The sequence below is a fragment of the Rhamphochromis longiceps genome, linkage group LG20, assembly GCF_057381845.1.
Source record: "Rhamphochromis longiceps isolate RC_006_pf linkage group LG20, R_longiceps_female_GT1.1, whole genome shotgun sequence".
NCBI classification, from domain to species: domain Eukaryota; kingdom Metazoa; phylum Chordata; class Actinopteri; order Cichliformes; family Cichlidae; genus Rhamphochromis; species Rhamphochromis longiceps.
In genome coordinates, this window is record NC_140576.1 from 27,861,544 (window position 1) to 27,878,223 (window position 16,680).

The 16,680-nt window shown below is 42.3% G+C and overlaps 1 protein-coding gene across 1 annotated transcript in view; it reads right to left on the reverse strand.

The window, feature by feature from the left end:
- The window catches only part of samd10b (sterile alpha motif domain containing 10b), a 70,193-nt gene that overhangs the window by 23,210 nt on the left and 30,303 nt on the right, over window positions 1-16,680 (reverse strand). The window lies entirely within an intron of this gene.

The window sequence follows — 16,680 nt, forward strand, 5'->3', positions numbered from 1 at the left end:
CTCTGATGTTTCCCCTCATACGCTCAATGGCGTTGTTTTGAGCCTTCACAGCAGCAGTAAGCGTCTCCAAGGTGTTGACCATATTACGTTCGTTGTGAGAGGTCGCACCTCGTCCCGGCGCTTCGAATCCAGCGGGCAGCCATGTGGGGGTTTGAACAGCCGGTTCCGCTCTCTTATTTCTCTGATAAAGCAGGGCTAGGCCAACGCCGATCAGCATGAACCCTGTTATCATGGTTCCGAATAGGTAGATATCTTCAGCGTCCTCGATCGACAGTCCCGCCAGGCACACGGTCCTCCAGTTCTGCCACCCGTCCATCGTGTAACCGGCAGGGAAAGTCCCTCCAGGGCACTCAGGCTCTCCCGAGCCCCGACTTCTCGTTGAGAAAAGGGTGTCAATAGCACTCAGAGACCAGTTGATCAAATCCATAATTGTCTTTTAGGTTTAGAGAACGACAGTGAGAGACAATATCGAACAATACAATTTTTAAAATTTATTTTATCAACTTTTCTTCTGACGATGCTGTCTGTGTTGAGAGCTCAGTGGATCTGCGTTCGACTACTCCGCCTAGACTGCACTGTGGAGCTCAGATCCACCGAGCGCAACACAAGCTAGCAAGACAGAAGCTAAGCTCGTTGCAACATGGCAAATTGAACCTCCCCCACTCTCATTCAGGTCTGGCTACACACTACCAGGCTATACAGCAATGACATTGGAATGTCGTTCGGACTGGAGAAGTGTAGTCGGATGGTAACAAAGAGAGGGAAGGTAGTCAGAACTGAGTGGATTGAACTACCAGAAGGCAACATTGCAGACATAGAGGACAGTTACAAGTACCTGGGGATCCCGCAGGCGAATGGGAAGCATGAAGAGGCCGCTAGAAAAGCTGCAACCACCAAGTACCTGCAGAGGGTCAGGCAAGTCCTGAGGAGTCAGCTGAATGGTAAGAACAAGATCCGGGCCATCAACAGCAGCCTATTACCCCTGCTGGGGTAATAGGCTGGCCAAAGGAGGAGATAGAAGCCACTGACATAAAGACAAGAAAGCTCCTTACCATGCATGGAGGGTTTCACCCCAAGTCCAGCACCCTGAGGCTGTACGCTAAGCGGAAGGAAGGGGGCCGGGGACTGGTGAGTGTCAGCACCACAGTCCAGGATGAGACAACGAACATCCAAGAATACATCGGGAAGATGGCCCCAACTGACCGAGTGCTCAATGAATACCTCAGGCAGCAGAAACCCAAGAAAGAGGAGGGAGACGAGGAACCATCATGGAAGGACAGGCCCCTGCACGGTATGTACCACCGGCAGATAGAGGAGGTGGCTGATATCCAGAAATCCTACCAGTGGCTGGACAAAGCTGGACTGAAAGACAACACAGAGGCACTAATCATGGCAGCACAAGAACAAGCTCTGAGCACAAGATCCATAGAGGCTGGGGTCTATCACACCAGGCAAGACCCCAGGTGCAGGCTGTGTAAAGATGCCCCAGAGACAATCCAGCACATAACAGCAGGGTGCAAGATGCTAGCAGGCAAGGCATACATGGAACGCCATAACCAAGTGGCCGGCATAGTGTACAGGAACATCTGTGCCGAGTATAACCTGGAAGTCCCGAGGTCAAAATGGGAGATGCCCCCAAGGGTGGTGGAGAATGACCGAGCTAAGATCCTGTGGGACTTCCAGATACAGACGGACAAAATGGTGGTGGCTAACCAACCGGACATAGTGGTGGTAGATAAACAGAAGAAGACGGCCGTAGTGATCGATGTAGCGGTTCCGAATGACAGCAATATCAGGAAGAAGGAACACGAGAAGCTGGAGAAATACCAAGGGCTCAGAGAAGAGCTCGAGAGGATGTGGAGGGTGAAGGTAACAGTGGTCCCCGTGGTAATCGGAGCACTAGGTGCGGTGACTCCCAAGCTAGGCGAGTGGCTCCAGCAGATCCCGGGAACAACATCGGAGATCTCTGTCCAGAAGAGCGCAGTCCTGGGAACAGCTAAGAAACTGCGCAGGACCCTCAAGCTCCCAGGCCTCTGGTAGAGGACCCGAGCTTGAAGGATAAACCGCCCGCAGGGGCGTGCTGGGTGTTTTTTTTTTATAAAAACACCCAGCGCGCATATGCATTTTATATATATATATATACATGGGGTGCAACGATACACAAAATTCACGGTTCGGTTCGGTACTTTGGTGTCACGGTTCGATATTTTTTCGATACAAAAAAATGTTCATGCATTTTTAATTTGTCATTTATTAAAATTATAAATATATATTTTAACTCAAAAGTACAGTTTTTAAATTTAACCCTAACCCTTGTGCGTGTTTTTTATTTTGACAGCGAATGCGCACCTGCGGACCACTTATGTGCAGCCCTGGTTATTTAGCTCATCATATTGCAGCCACAGAAATTCTTTTGTCCATGAAACCATAAAGCTGCACTTTCTTTTTGCCTTATAGTCTGATTTGTCATAACTTCTCCGTTTTGTGGTAAGCTTTTCTTTGGCTGTCACTTCTTCACCCTGACCTGTCTTATTTGGCTCAGCAGAACTGAAATGCTTTTACACACTCACTCACATAAGCTCAGCGATTCTCTGCGCGATCAACCTCTCACATGTTTAAGCTTGCTGCGGGAGATTTCACTTGTCATGTTTGCATAGTAAGCTAACGATTAATAAGACGATGTCAGAGGAATTGGTGCACAAATTATCATCACTCACAGATCAGTGCTGTCGGTCTCTATACACAGTTCGCACGATTGCAAAGTGAAAGCAAAAAAACAAGCGCAAATTCAAACGCGATTTCAATATGTCACATATTGACAGTGGCTCACCGATGCCAATGACATAATTACCCAGCTACATTTCCGAAAGAATGCAGAAGCATTGACATATATTTTTCCTACAATAGCCCGACGGGCAGGGAAGAGATAGATTTTGGTAGCCCGACTGAAAAAATCGCTAGCTCCGGGACGTCGGGCTAGCGATATTGCAAGCCCTGTATCTGATTGAGGAATCACTCATCTTTGGAAAAGAGAGTTTATTACAGAGAAATGTCTCTTTCCAAAATAAAAGCTATGCTATCCGCTTCTTCTGGGCTATATTCTCAGCAGCATAAGGAGAATCATGTGCTAACAGCTGTCTAAATGACTCGGCTAAAGTTAGTAGCATGCTTGCTTTTTTTTGTCTGCTTCCACTTGTCTTTGCACTACAATGATGTCGGCGTAAATGTGCAGTCATATTCGTTGTGTTCCCGCTAGTGCTTTCAGGTTAATCTCGTTGAAATGACCTTAACGCCACAACACGGCAAATCTCCGTTAACGAGCTACCGCCGATCACTCCGTGCATGGGGCTAGACGGCCAACACGTTAACGAGCTAACTGCGCTAACACACTAGTTCACACCAATGTAATTGAGCATTGCATGGCACATTCAACATACTGTTTTACTTTAGTCCATGACTCGCTTACCTTCAGGGTCATACGTCACATGAAAACCAAAATAATTCCAAACGCCAGATCTGAATGACGTTCAATTTGCCTGTTGCAAGGAGAGCTTAACTTCTGTCTCGCTAGCTTGCCCTGCGCTCTTCCTTCTGACTATGCTGTCTGTGTTGAGCGCTCAGTGGATCTGCGCTCGACAGTGCAGCCTAGGCGGAGTAGTCGAACACAGATTCACTGAGCGCTCAACACAGACAGCATCGTCAGAAGGAAAATTTATAAAATAAATTACAAATGTTGTATTGTTCGATACATATGCGTACTGAACCGAAAGCACTGTATCGAACGGTTCAATATCGATACGAATATCGTTGCACCCCTAAAATAAATAAATATATATATATATATATATATATATATATATATATATATATATATATATATATATATATATATATATATATATATATATATATATATATATATATACACACATACATATACATACATATATATACATACATATATATACATACATATACATATATATATATATATATATATATATATATATATTTTTTTTTTTTTTAAATTTATTTATTTTTCCCCCATAGGTCAATGCCATGTGCGGGGAATTAATAGGAACATTAATAAAGCCACAGCCAGTTCTCACAAGCAAAAAAACCCCAACCGTTTCCTCGTCCCATCAACTCTCTCTCTGTTGTCTGACTTACTCTCATATCTAATCCATTTATTCATGCTCTGTCTGAGCCAACTCTATGACAAAAGCTCTGGCTGATTTTCAACAGAAAAACACAGAAGTGCTGCCAAATGTTCCACTCCATAACTGACCGTATTAAATAGGATTATGTATGCTGAAATGTCACATGCACAAATGCAACTTACACTCGCTTGCTCTTGTAGCTTCATATCTAATGTTTTCCCCACCCCTTTCTTATTAATGATACGAAGAGCAACTCACAGAATGCCTTCACGCACAAAAAAGGTGACAGACATGAGTTTGTTCACAACTAACTAAATTTACATCTTTGCCAGCCGCTGTAATGAGATTTCCTTCAATCAATTTAAACACCAACGAGGCCTATCAACTTCTGGCTGGTCCACTAGCGAAGTGCGTTCTGCTTTGTAGGCCTTAATTGAAAACAACTCAATTTCTCCGCTCCAATGTGTTTGGTGGTTTCCTAATCACACACATACTTCAACTCTGACTCAGTGGAGCGCCAAAGCCATTTTAATAACCTAAATTTACAACTCTGACCCAATCATTAATTGAGATAAAGTTAGGAGACATGTAGAAATGGCCACTCTTGTAGATGATTGAGTGTGGCCAAAAGAGAGTAAAAGCTGCAGCTGAAATCCCTGCAGAATTAGTCTATCATTTTTTACTATCCTCGTGTTGACATAGTTGAGTAAATACCGAAGTCGCTGGGGGATGTGAACGTTTGGACTATCAATCACTTCTGTGAATTTAACAAGACCAATAGATTTTTTGCCAAGATTAAGTCAGCGGTCTACGATTTGCTCTCTCAGGATGAAAAAAGGACATAATCATAATCACGTGACCTGGAGGGCTAATAGTCTTCACAACAAGCGAGGGGTTTGATTTTTGAGGGAAGTTCAAAAGCCACTTGTTACAAGTTCAAAAAATTGTTAACTCCTATTCCCCTTTTTTCTTAGATGTTGTGCATTGTAAAGACACAGCATAACAAATAAACTCAGTAAAGACCAAAGATATGTACCATTTTACACGTTTATTAGTGACATTAAAGTAATATAACTGTAGACTGGTTGAAATTTCCGTTATTTCCCTTATTCCAGTCTTTATGCAACACTCAAAGTGCTTTCTTAGTACAAGAAGACTCGTTCACCCATTCACACAAGTGCCTTTTTTCTATGGTGAGCTCTTTTAACCTATCATTCAAACACTCACACTCTAGTTTCAGTGTCTTTCTTGAGGATGCTTTGGGACAGGAGGAGAATGGAACCACCACCCTTCTTATTAATAGACAACTTACTTAACTCTTGGACTACAGATGCCACAGCCACATGAATTCTGGATCAAATTTCAAAATGCAGCACTGTTCTTTACTAACAGGGCTTTAACGTAGCCTACATAAAGAGTACTACATGAATAAAGAGATGCTAAAATGGGTGACGGTAATACAAATAGCACTGTGGTTTCTGATTCTAACAGCTTATTACCCCATTTTCATTTCAACAGCAAAAATCTTGATGAGTTCATATTTATTAAATATGATAATATACATTTTAATAACTAGAATATCCACGTTCCCAGAAAGGATGACCCCTCATTACTGAAGCACTTGGAACACAGGAACACCTATGCACGGCTCCTCTTTGTAGACTACAGCTCGGCTTTTAATACCATCCGGCCATACAAACTACGTCCCAAACTCCACCAACTGGGACTTAACTCCTCTCTGTGCAACTGGATTGTGGACTTCCTCACTAACCGTAGACAGAGTGTCAGAGTGGGTAAGAACACCTCTTCCACCCTTGTGGTCAACACCGGTGCCCCTCAGGGGTGTGTTCTGAGCCCTCTGCTATACACTCTCTTCACCCATGACTGTATTTCCTCCTGCGCGTCCAATCTCATTGTTAAGTTTGCAGATGACACTACAGTGCTCGGACTTATTTCCAACAATGATGAGACAAACTATAGGACAGAGGTGCAACAACTAGAGTCATGGTGCCACGACAATAACTTGGTCTTAAACACCAAAAAGACCAAGGAGATCATTGTAGATTTCCGGAAGAGGGGTCATAACAACCATCTGCCTCTCTTCATTGGCAGTGAGGCGGTGGAGAGGGTGAGCAGTTTTAAATTCTTGGGGGTAACTGTGACCGAGGACCTGTCCTGGGGCAACCATATCACCTCAGTTGTACGGAAGGCCCAACAGCGCCTCTACTACCTGAGGAGACTGCGGAGCGCACACATTCCCAGATCTCTGATGTTGAACTTCTACAACTGTGCCATCAGCAGCGTTCTGACGTATGGATTTCTAGTGTGGTTCCCCAGCTGCACCAAGGCCGATCAGCAAGCACTCCAGCGGGTGGTGAAGGAAGCTGGCAGAATTATTGGAACAAGTCTGCCAGAGATCAGTAATATCTTCCCCACTCGCTGTCTGAGGAGGGTGCACAGTATCCTGCAGGACCAACATCACCCTGCGCGCCACCTTTTCCATCTGCTGCCCTCAGGGAGAAGGTACAGGTCTATACAGGCCAGAACATCCAGACTGGCCAACAGCCTGTATCCACAGGCTGTGAGGCTCCTGAACTCTCTGCCCCCCTCTCACGGACAATAACCATATCCAACTTCTTAATAGCAATGAACTGGTCTGCATTGGTGCATCATATCTTTATTCTCTTCCCCCTCCTGCCCCCCCCCCCCTCTTTCTTAAATAGATAACTATCATATCTGATATCATATCTCACAGTACAATAATATTGAATGGGTTGCATTGTTGTATTTTGTCATGTTTCTCAGGTCTTTGTCTGAATTTCTACGAACATTATTGCTAAGGATTGTCTTATTGCATTGGAGTCACACTGGGTTAAATATGTACACTTGGGTTTTAAGGGGTATTTATTATTTTCTTCTTTTTTTTTGGGTTGTATGGAAGCCCCAAACGCAATTTCATTGTTCTTGACAATGACAATAAATAAATAAATACTAATACTAAATACACCATCTGTAATAATGATTAGCTAAGCCACAGGAGTGCTGGCATATTAGAGATGAAATCATAAGCCCTTAAGATGCAATGAAGGATCGTTTTGCACAATAACAAATCTGGGAAACGGATACAGGTCTCTGTTTGCTTATAAATGCCTCGGCTGTAATAATTAGTTATTGAATATTTTATGACTCACATTTGTTGACATTTATTTAACTGTTCATTATAAGTACTGAAACTGACAGCGAAAGGCATAGATGCAAAGGCAGATGGAGAGGGTGAACAAAGAGGAAAATAAAATGATGAAAAGAAAGAGAAGACAGTGAGCCAGGAGAGTGAAATGCTTATGAGTAATGGCCTTCATTATCAAGGAGCCAGACAGAAGGGAAATGGAATGATCGCTCCCATCATCCCTGCTTGCTCTCCTTTTCCTCCCTTGCTCTTCTCGCTCTGTTTGTTGGCCATCCAGACTGTATCTCCTCTGGCCAGTTCTCTCTCGTCGCCGTTCCCCCCTTTTACGACCTCCCTCCTCCTCCCGAGACCTACTTCTGTCCAGCTGGAGGAGGTCCCTCATTTGTTACATACAGAAGAGGAGCTGGAGTTGGCGAGGAGGCATATGCAAAGTGGAGACTGTATATAGAGCGCAAGTGTAAGGAGAAATTCAGGATGGAGAGGAGGAAGAAAGAGACAGAAAGGCGGAAAATAGTATACTGTAAATGCAATCATACACTGCAGTTAGCAAGAAGAGTATTTAAATCCCTAAGTGTGGTAAACGCAGCAAACAGATGTGTAGCTACAGACCATAGATGTGAAAAAGTAAAACAGTTGTCTCTGGACTTTTTTGGACACATTTGGTTCTCTTTTTTACAGCACCCAGAAAAAATGGATTTTTGATACACCTCATCCATTAAAAAAGATATTAATACATGTGGTTTCCCTCTGAGGAAAAACTAAGAACTGCACAGACGGCTACTTGTCCATGACATTTATTCAAACTTCCGACCATTCTTTCATGCAAAACTACTTCAGATATCTTGCATGTACTGTGCATTTAAAATCCCTCTATAACAGGGGTGGCCAACCAGTCAGAGACCAAGAGCCACTTTTTTTTTACTGTGTTACCGCAAAGAGCCACATCATACGCATGGGCACACATGAACATCACCCATCCTTTCCTCCCTCTCTCTCTCTCTCTCTCTCTCTCTCTCTCTCTCTCTCTCTCTCTCTCTCTCTCTCTCTCTCTCACACACACACACACATCTCTGCTCAGCCAGATTTATTGTAAATGTCACACACCAACATGATAATGACAGAAATGGACTCCTACAGTACTAAAACCACAGGCCAGTCATTTTCAACAATGAACATTGTGTGCACTGTCTCACACACACAAACTCTCAGTTCAACCAAGTCCACAAACAAGAATATAATAATCTACAATAGCATTTACTTTTGCTTTCGTGCAAGTTTTCAATCAGCGTTGCATATCTGGCTCTTTGCTTACTCAGGGCAGCACTGGCGACTTGCCCGCTGGCTTTTAGCAGAGTGGGAAAATGCGTTAAATCTCCCTTTTGAATATGTGTCTTGAACAGCTTCAGTTTGTTGACAAACGCAAACACACTTTGCACTAGGTCAGGGAGCATTTTTAACTTACCCTGCAGGGTCAGGTTCAGTCTGTCCAGTGGAAATTCCAAAAGTCAGGAATAGTTTGGTCAGCTTTGCACAGCCCCACAAGCCCGTTCACAGATCCCATCATGGCTGGTGCTCCATCCGTGGCTATTGCAGTTAATTTCGTTATGGGCAGATTTGCTTTTTCAAATGCAGCCATCATGGTTTCTTTCACATCTATGCCACGGGTTCTGTCTTTTAATGGCACAATATCCAGGAGTTCTTCTTTGATCACACAATCGTTTGAAACAGACCGTGCAAATATTGCCAACTGAGGCTTGTCTTGTATATCACAACTCTCATCCAATGCGACACTAAAATACTCACATGCTTGAAGGTCAGAGTGCAACTGTGATTCAATAGCCGTGTTAATGTCCGATATTCTGTGTTCAACAGTGTGGCGGGACAGTTGGACGTCTGATACCATGCGTTTTAATTTGTCGTTTTCAGGAGACAAGATTTCAACAACATCACTGAGGCATTTTTTAACGAACTCCCCTTCATTGTATGGCTTTTTAGCCCGTGCAATGTTCCAAGCCAGCTGATAGGATGCGAGCGTTATGGTCTCTGACCGCTTCGTAAATTTTTGGAAAAACTGTATCTGCTTTTCTGCCTGACTTTTCAAAGTGGCCAACTCGTGCTTGCGAAGTTCAGTCCCTTTTGGAAATTCCTGGTCGATGTTAGCATGGAGTGAGCTGAAGTGGCGCTGAAGATTTGAAGCTTTGAAATGCGCTAATGACGTCTGACATATAAGGCAGAATGGCTTACCATTGCGTTCAACAAAAAAATATAAACTCTCCCACTCTGTTAAAAACGTCCTGTGTTCATCTTCATATTTTCTTTTTGCTGTGCATTTTTTTCCTGCCATTTTAAGGGCGAACTTGCTCCTACTGGGAAACTTTGCGGTATTTTCATCTCACACACATGCGCATTTGATGAAAATACCGTATTGAACTCAAGCGAAGCGAACGCGCACATTTTAAAACAACAACATAAAAAAAAATCAAAACACAAACATAAACTTTGATATGAACGTAAGAGCCGCATGAAACCAGGCAAAGAGCCGCATGCGGCTCGAGAGCCGCGGGTTGGCCACCCCTGCTCTATAACATATCATTGAGATTTAGACTTTGCCCTTTTTTCACTAAATCCTTACATAACCCTCCATTGCTTCTGTTTGAGCAAGTCTTTGGTGAACATGTTTATTGTTAAACTGTAGTGTTGCTCTAATGTTTTTTTTTTGTTTTTTTTTAACACACAAGCTTTTTCCTGGCACAGTGTCCATGCAGATTAAATTTGTGCTGTCTCTTTGTTAGACACCTGTACTTTGACAACAAAAGCTATGTCTAGTGGCAGATTTATACCTTTTCCTCCACTTATCCAAATCAGGATTGCAGTGGGACTGGAGCTTATCCTGGCTGTCATGCAGGGGGTGCAAGTTGGACAGGGCGAACACGGGGAGACAGAAAAGCATTCACACCTACGGCCAATTTAAAATCACCAATTAGTCTAACAAGCATATGTTTGGACTGTGGGAGGAGGCTGGGATACCCGGAGAGAATGCACAGGGAAAGCATGCAGACTCTGCACAGACTCAGTGTAGGGGAGGAGCCAAGCCTGCTGGTAGATTAACACCAGAACCTTCTTCCTGTGAGGAAACAGCGCTAATCAGGCTCAGATCTTGCTAAGAAAATTGGACAAGTTTTGCTCTCGGGACAAAGTTTCCAGGGTGACCAATCTTGGATAGTTGTTTGAAGTCTTGTATGTTAATCTCAAATAACTACTGAATAATTTGAATATTCCTTACCGGACTCATAGGAATTCTGTTTACATCTTGATATGATGACTCCCCAAAGAATCTCTAATCATTGGCACCTGGAATCTGATTTAAATTTTATGAATTTGAAAGTATAACAAATATAAGAGTGTCCTCAGTTTCTTCCATATAACTAATCTGTTCTTTAAGATTTGCTTGAATTATGAAACAAAGTGTAAATTTAATGCATCACTTGTTTCAGAACATTGCTTTTAACAAACAGCCATTGTTTCAAAGAAATGTTGTTCATTCAAATATGGGATATGTTCACCTTTTTTTCAAGTTGTATCAGCCTTTTAATGTAACTGTGTTAGTAGCCTAAAATGTACTACTGTTCTTTTAATCTATAATTTATTTTTATGACTTCATCTTTCAGAAACTGCCACAAGGGCACATAATAAATTCTAATAACTGAGTATGCTATTAGGTGCATTAATTTATTCAGCAACACAAGTTCTGTCTCTATCTGTTCATCATTTTTTGCATAATTTTTTCTTACCCACCCCATACTCTGACTTTCTCTCTCCACTTCTCTATTGATCCTTCTGTTTGTATCCTCGCACAGCATTTGTCCTCCCAGCGTACTTTGTTCTATCATGTCTCTGATCTCCCCACTTCTACTAGCTTCTCACAAATTTTATCCACCCTCCCTTCCCCCTCCTTCTCACATGTTCACTCCCTTCTATCTTTTTTCTGCTTTGACTTCTGTGCACTGAGCTACTTTTTGTCCATATTAGTGCCTGGGTTTTGGTGCGCGTGGACTTGCAAGTATCTGTGCGCGTACGTGCATGCCCTGCCTCTCTGTGAAGCCGAATCGGGGGATTAGCTTAAAGTCAAGGGAGCGTGGGGAATCCTTAAAAATCACTCTTTGTGACCGATAACGCCTCTCTTCCGATCACTGCCTGTGTCTCTGCGCAGCCAGACCCTGCCTGAGATTGATCAATGACGTTACGCCAATTAGCAGTAAAACTCTGGAGGTGGGTGTAAGTGAATGAGTGAATCGATGTTTTATAGGATGCATGTCGTGTACTGTATAATCTGTACATGACATGCATACTATAAATATATCACCTGCTGCCCCTCTCTGCTCTGCAGCATTTCCTACCGTATCTTTATCTCATCACAGGACAGCAAACACTCAACCCGTGTCCTGTATGCTCTCCCCTCTGACCGAACAGCTCTGTTTCTCTTCCATTTACTGTACAAATCTAAAAGTTGCTGTAATGTCATCATATAATTGCATATTTATCCTCTCTTTCCAATCCGAAAGACCCTGACAGATCCTTTCCCTGATTCCTTCATGTCTCTTCACACTTCTTATCTTTCATTCTAGTAACAGTGAACCCCATCCCTTTTCCAGAGCAGTTTCTGTTGCATCATTTAGCACCCCTGTGTCTCCCACTGCTATATCTAGCCCTTTGCATTTGTGTGTTTGAGTGTGTCACTGTGATTCTGAAAATGTTTCAGAAGCTTTTGTGAGTGTCTACTTGATTGTTCCTGTGCAAGTAACTTTGTGTGAGTGTGTGAACTGTCAACCTCTGTCAGCTTTGTGAAACTGCCTTTGGTTGTCCTCAGGACACTGAGTGCGTAAATGGCTTGCACTCATGCAAATATGAACAGTCTCTCAGTGGGTGGACAAAGAGCCAGATGGGATTTTCACAAAGCTTTCTATTTAGCATGAGTCAAACATGTGTCTTAGGCAGGGCAACACATCACCGAGTGGCAGGACAAGGACAATGCAGTCTACAGTATTTCTGCCTCGATGCAAAGCCACTCGTACTTATCTCTGTGTGTTTCGGTGTGAACCACTAGCCTTCACCATCAGCACTACGCCAGTGCACCCGACGGGCTCCAAAGTTATGCTTTACATTGGGAAACTCACAATGTGGTCTGGTTTACTGGCTGAGCTACATCCCTGCCCTCATCCATAGCCACATGCTGTGGCTAGTGACCGAAAGTATAAGACTGCAATTACAAGCAGCAGAGACTAGGTTCCACTTAAGAGTGTCTAACGTATCCTTTGCCGGTAGAGCAGGTGATCAGAAGGTGCACAGAGCAGAGATGATTCTCCTTCACACTGAAGGAAGCCAATTTAGGTTCGGGCATCTGTCCAAAATGCTTTCTGCCCACCTCCCAGGTGAGCTTGTTTTAATCATGTCCAACTGGGAGGAGATCCTCTGGCACGCCCATAACATGTTTCTTTGTTGGCTTGGGAATGCCACAGTGTTTCCATATAGGAAGAGATGAGCTTTAGTGGACTCAATAGATGGATGAAACTCTCAATGAAAATACTAACATGCTGGTGATAGGGTGGCAAATTGATTGCCATGTCTTTCATCCTGGCTTACTATGTTACTACACTGACATGAACTAATTACCATTGAAAAGAAAGTACAGATGTGGTTTGCCAGAATTTCGATATTTCACAAACCTCATCAGGATTCATACCCTTAGACCATGAATGTCTGAAAAAAGTTTCATGAAATTCATCTGGATCAAGCTGTGAACTGACTGACAGACCAACTGTGGAATCTGTAGAACCATGCCATTATCCTGTCTAAAAACCTAGCACTTTGAAAGGAGCCTATGATGCACATTGTACAAGTAGTTTGCGTGTGCCTTAATTTATTACAGCAGACCACGATAATCTAAGCAATCTCATACATGTTCATACATGATAGAAGTGAGTACGTAATACAGAAACATATGAAACAACATACATTGGTGCTATTGGCGCAAAAGTGAACACTATTATATATGTGAGAATAGGGAATATACTCTTTTGTATCAGCTCAGGTCAGAAACTGTCTTCAATAAGGATAGTGGTAAAAATTTTCACTAAGTGGGTTTTTTTTATTTGCCCACCTAGCATAGCGTGAATAAAAGCCTCATTTCCAGTAACTCACTTGGTCCTGCTTTAGAGAAAGGAGACACAGTGGCTTCTATACCTTCCTAGATTGCATTCATTTTATTCCACCTATTCCCCAGTCTCATCTAAAGGTTCACCCACAAGCTGTGAGTCAGACGGCAAAATGAGCCACCCACAAACCCCTCCCTTCACCCCATCTGTCTATCTAAACAGCCAATTCAGGGATGGCACAGAAGGTACGTCAACTACGCAATAACTAATTATTTGGAAAATCTAGTCAGAAGACAGATCTCTGTAAGCCTAAACTTAATAAGGCAAAGGAGTATATAACCTCTGTTTCAACATATGCTTTTGCTGACTCCTGTTGAGCCAGCTGCTACTGTGTGCAGACAATATCTAACTTGTTTACAATATAAATTGAGCTGTTTTCAGTGCAATTGTCTACCCGTTGCAACCTTTTTAATAATCATTTCTTGGTGTCTTTCCTTTGCTTTCATTTTAATAAAATTAAAAAAACTGGAATATAGTGCACCGTGGTAAAAAAATGTTTTTAAAAATTACATTTTTGATATAGTTTTTGCATTGAAAATATTTTAATGCTGAGGGCATCTTTTGTAATAATGGCCCCTTTTGTGCATGCATGAACACCAATAAATATCAAAGATTTCTGTCCTCCCACTCTGCTGTCACTATTTTCTGTCTCCACTGACTGAGTGTTTGGATAGCAGTGCACAATGTGTTATATAAGCTTTGTTAAACAGATCAAGAAATTCCCCAGGTCCCACCTTATACAGAAGACAAGCTGTGTTTCACTTAACTGGCTTCCTCATTACAGCTGATGTGTGCACAACCAGTGTAATGGAGCATAATCTAATCATCCTGAGAGAACTGGATACATAGAAAACAATCGACAGTAAAAACGCACCAATATACACCAGTGCTTAAATGTATAGATGTACGAATGGACTCTGAAACACTTTCTGAATGCGCAGGCACTCATTCTCACACGCACACGTATCAGACAGAGCTGGACGGCTCTCCCATTTGTTGAATAATGCATTAAGAGGCTTGTTGCCACAAGGAAATGATAAGCCTTGCTTCTCATGGTATAGAGGAGGTTTAATTATCCGGTGTCTGTGTAATCACATGGAAACAGCTTCCCACTCGTCTTTCATTAGGCCTTTTATAGCTGTTATAGCTGAGTGGGCACTGTTTTATGAATTATTGAACACATTTTGTCGTGCACATGTACATCTTAAGGCCTAAAGGTTGCAAATTTTCTTCAAACCAGTGGTGAGACAGAGCAAATGTCCTCCGCTAGCCTATCTGGTCTCTTTCATTTGAGGAGTAGGAGAAAGGACAGGAGCTGTTGTGTCATGTGCTGGTTTTGGGTAAACACAGACAGAAAGCCTTAAAATAGATTTTTTTTCTCTCTCTTTGTTTAGACTGTCTCTGGTGCTGGACAGATGGGATTTCATTTTGCACAAAGTGATGTGTGAAAGAAAACGATGCTCCGGTTGCTGTGCTTAAATGATACTGCTAAGAGCCGCCAGACACACATTCTGCATCCATCAATCAGCAGTGAAACAACTTCAATATGTAGTTTTTATACCAGTCAGTTCCGCTAAAGCTTTGCTGAGCATAAAAAAAGGGGGGCCTGAAAAAAAAAAAAAAACATGATCTGAGACATTTAGGTCACTATAAATTGCATGCTCCTGGGAGTTTATTTCCTGTGCAGTATGTGCTTGCTTGGACTGTACAAGAATAGTTACATCAGAAGGCAGTTCTCACGCCACTCCTGAATTATATAAGTTTTTCTCTGATGGTATCCACCACAGTCTAAGATGAGGCGAGCCAACATTATGTAAATTAAACAATTAGTCTTCCTCTTTCCCACTAGACTAGATCGCTTTAGGTGAAGCTCCCGTTGCTTGTGCACATTCCTTTATCTTGCTGTATGATACGTTGTGTGGATAGGTTCGCTGCACCACACTCTTCTGCATGAGCTTAGACACTGTTTTGAAATTACATACATTTTTGTAACATATTATTTACTTCCAAGTTACAACAAAATTATACTCAAAGAAAAAGTATTTTTTCCAAATAATTTTACTAAAGCATTTCATTATAATGTAATGTAATATAACACCATGCAAGTGACATGTAACATTATTTACAGCAAAAATGGACCACAGTTGGCATAGTAAGTAGTAAGAATGCTTTATGTTTAAATGCTTCAATCACACAGGTCTAGAGGCTGGTTAGCGATCATGTAGCAACCACTGGTTGGAGAATACACATTTTTCCTCATGACCAGTGGTTCGAGTGGTTGGTGGCAGTTGCTGTGAATTTGATTGTCAAATCCCTCTTCATGCAAGCCTTTCAGAGACCTGCATGCAAGTGTATTCTGTGACAGATTGGCGAGTGGTTACGAGTGGTTAGCCGTCGCAAAATTGAGTGCACAGGGGTATTTGGTGCTACATCAAAACATCCTTGCAATTGCTTTGATTGCTAGCAGGTTGCTAGGGTCGCCTGTAGCTTGCATGGCAGACATAAACTTGGCTGCAAATACCAGCAAACTACTCATCAAGCACTGATGAATGACTGAAAACTCTGATGCAGTCTGGAAATAAAGGTTTCACTTGAAATGTGTTGGTTGCAGTGGTAGGGTACAACTTTTGCTTTGAAAGCAAACATTCCCTATTTCCAGAGAGTGTCGCACTTTCTCGTGCTTCAGTCGCTCACAGTAAAATGGGGAGTATTTGCAGTATTTCATTCAAACTATATACAACTGTGAGCAAATCAATCGCAAGAAGGTTTTCGGTACAGCACTCTTTTTGCAAACAATCACAAGTGTCAACCAGTTACCTACAGCAACCACTTGGGCATTTCTTTGTGAACAGTGACTGCCGGTCGCTAATCTGTCTCAAGGCATGTGTGACTGAGGAATTGCTATTTTATATCCAAAGAAAGAGAAACTTTAAATTTCTGTATAAAAATGTCATTAAAATGAACTGACAAGAGTAAACTGTAACTGACTGACTGCGCTGACCCTAAGGGTACTGCAAAGTGTGTTGACATAGAGGGGGAGGGATCTTAAATTTGTTTTTCTAAGATGCTAAATTGCCCACTGGCCTTTTTAATTCTGAAAAATAAAAATAAAAATATAAGC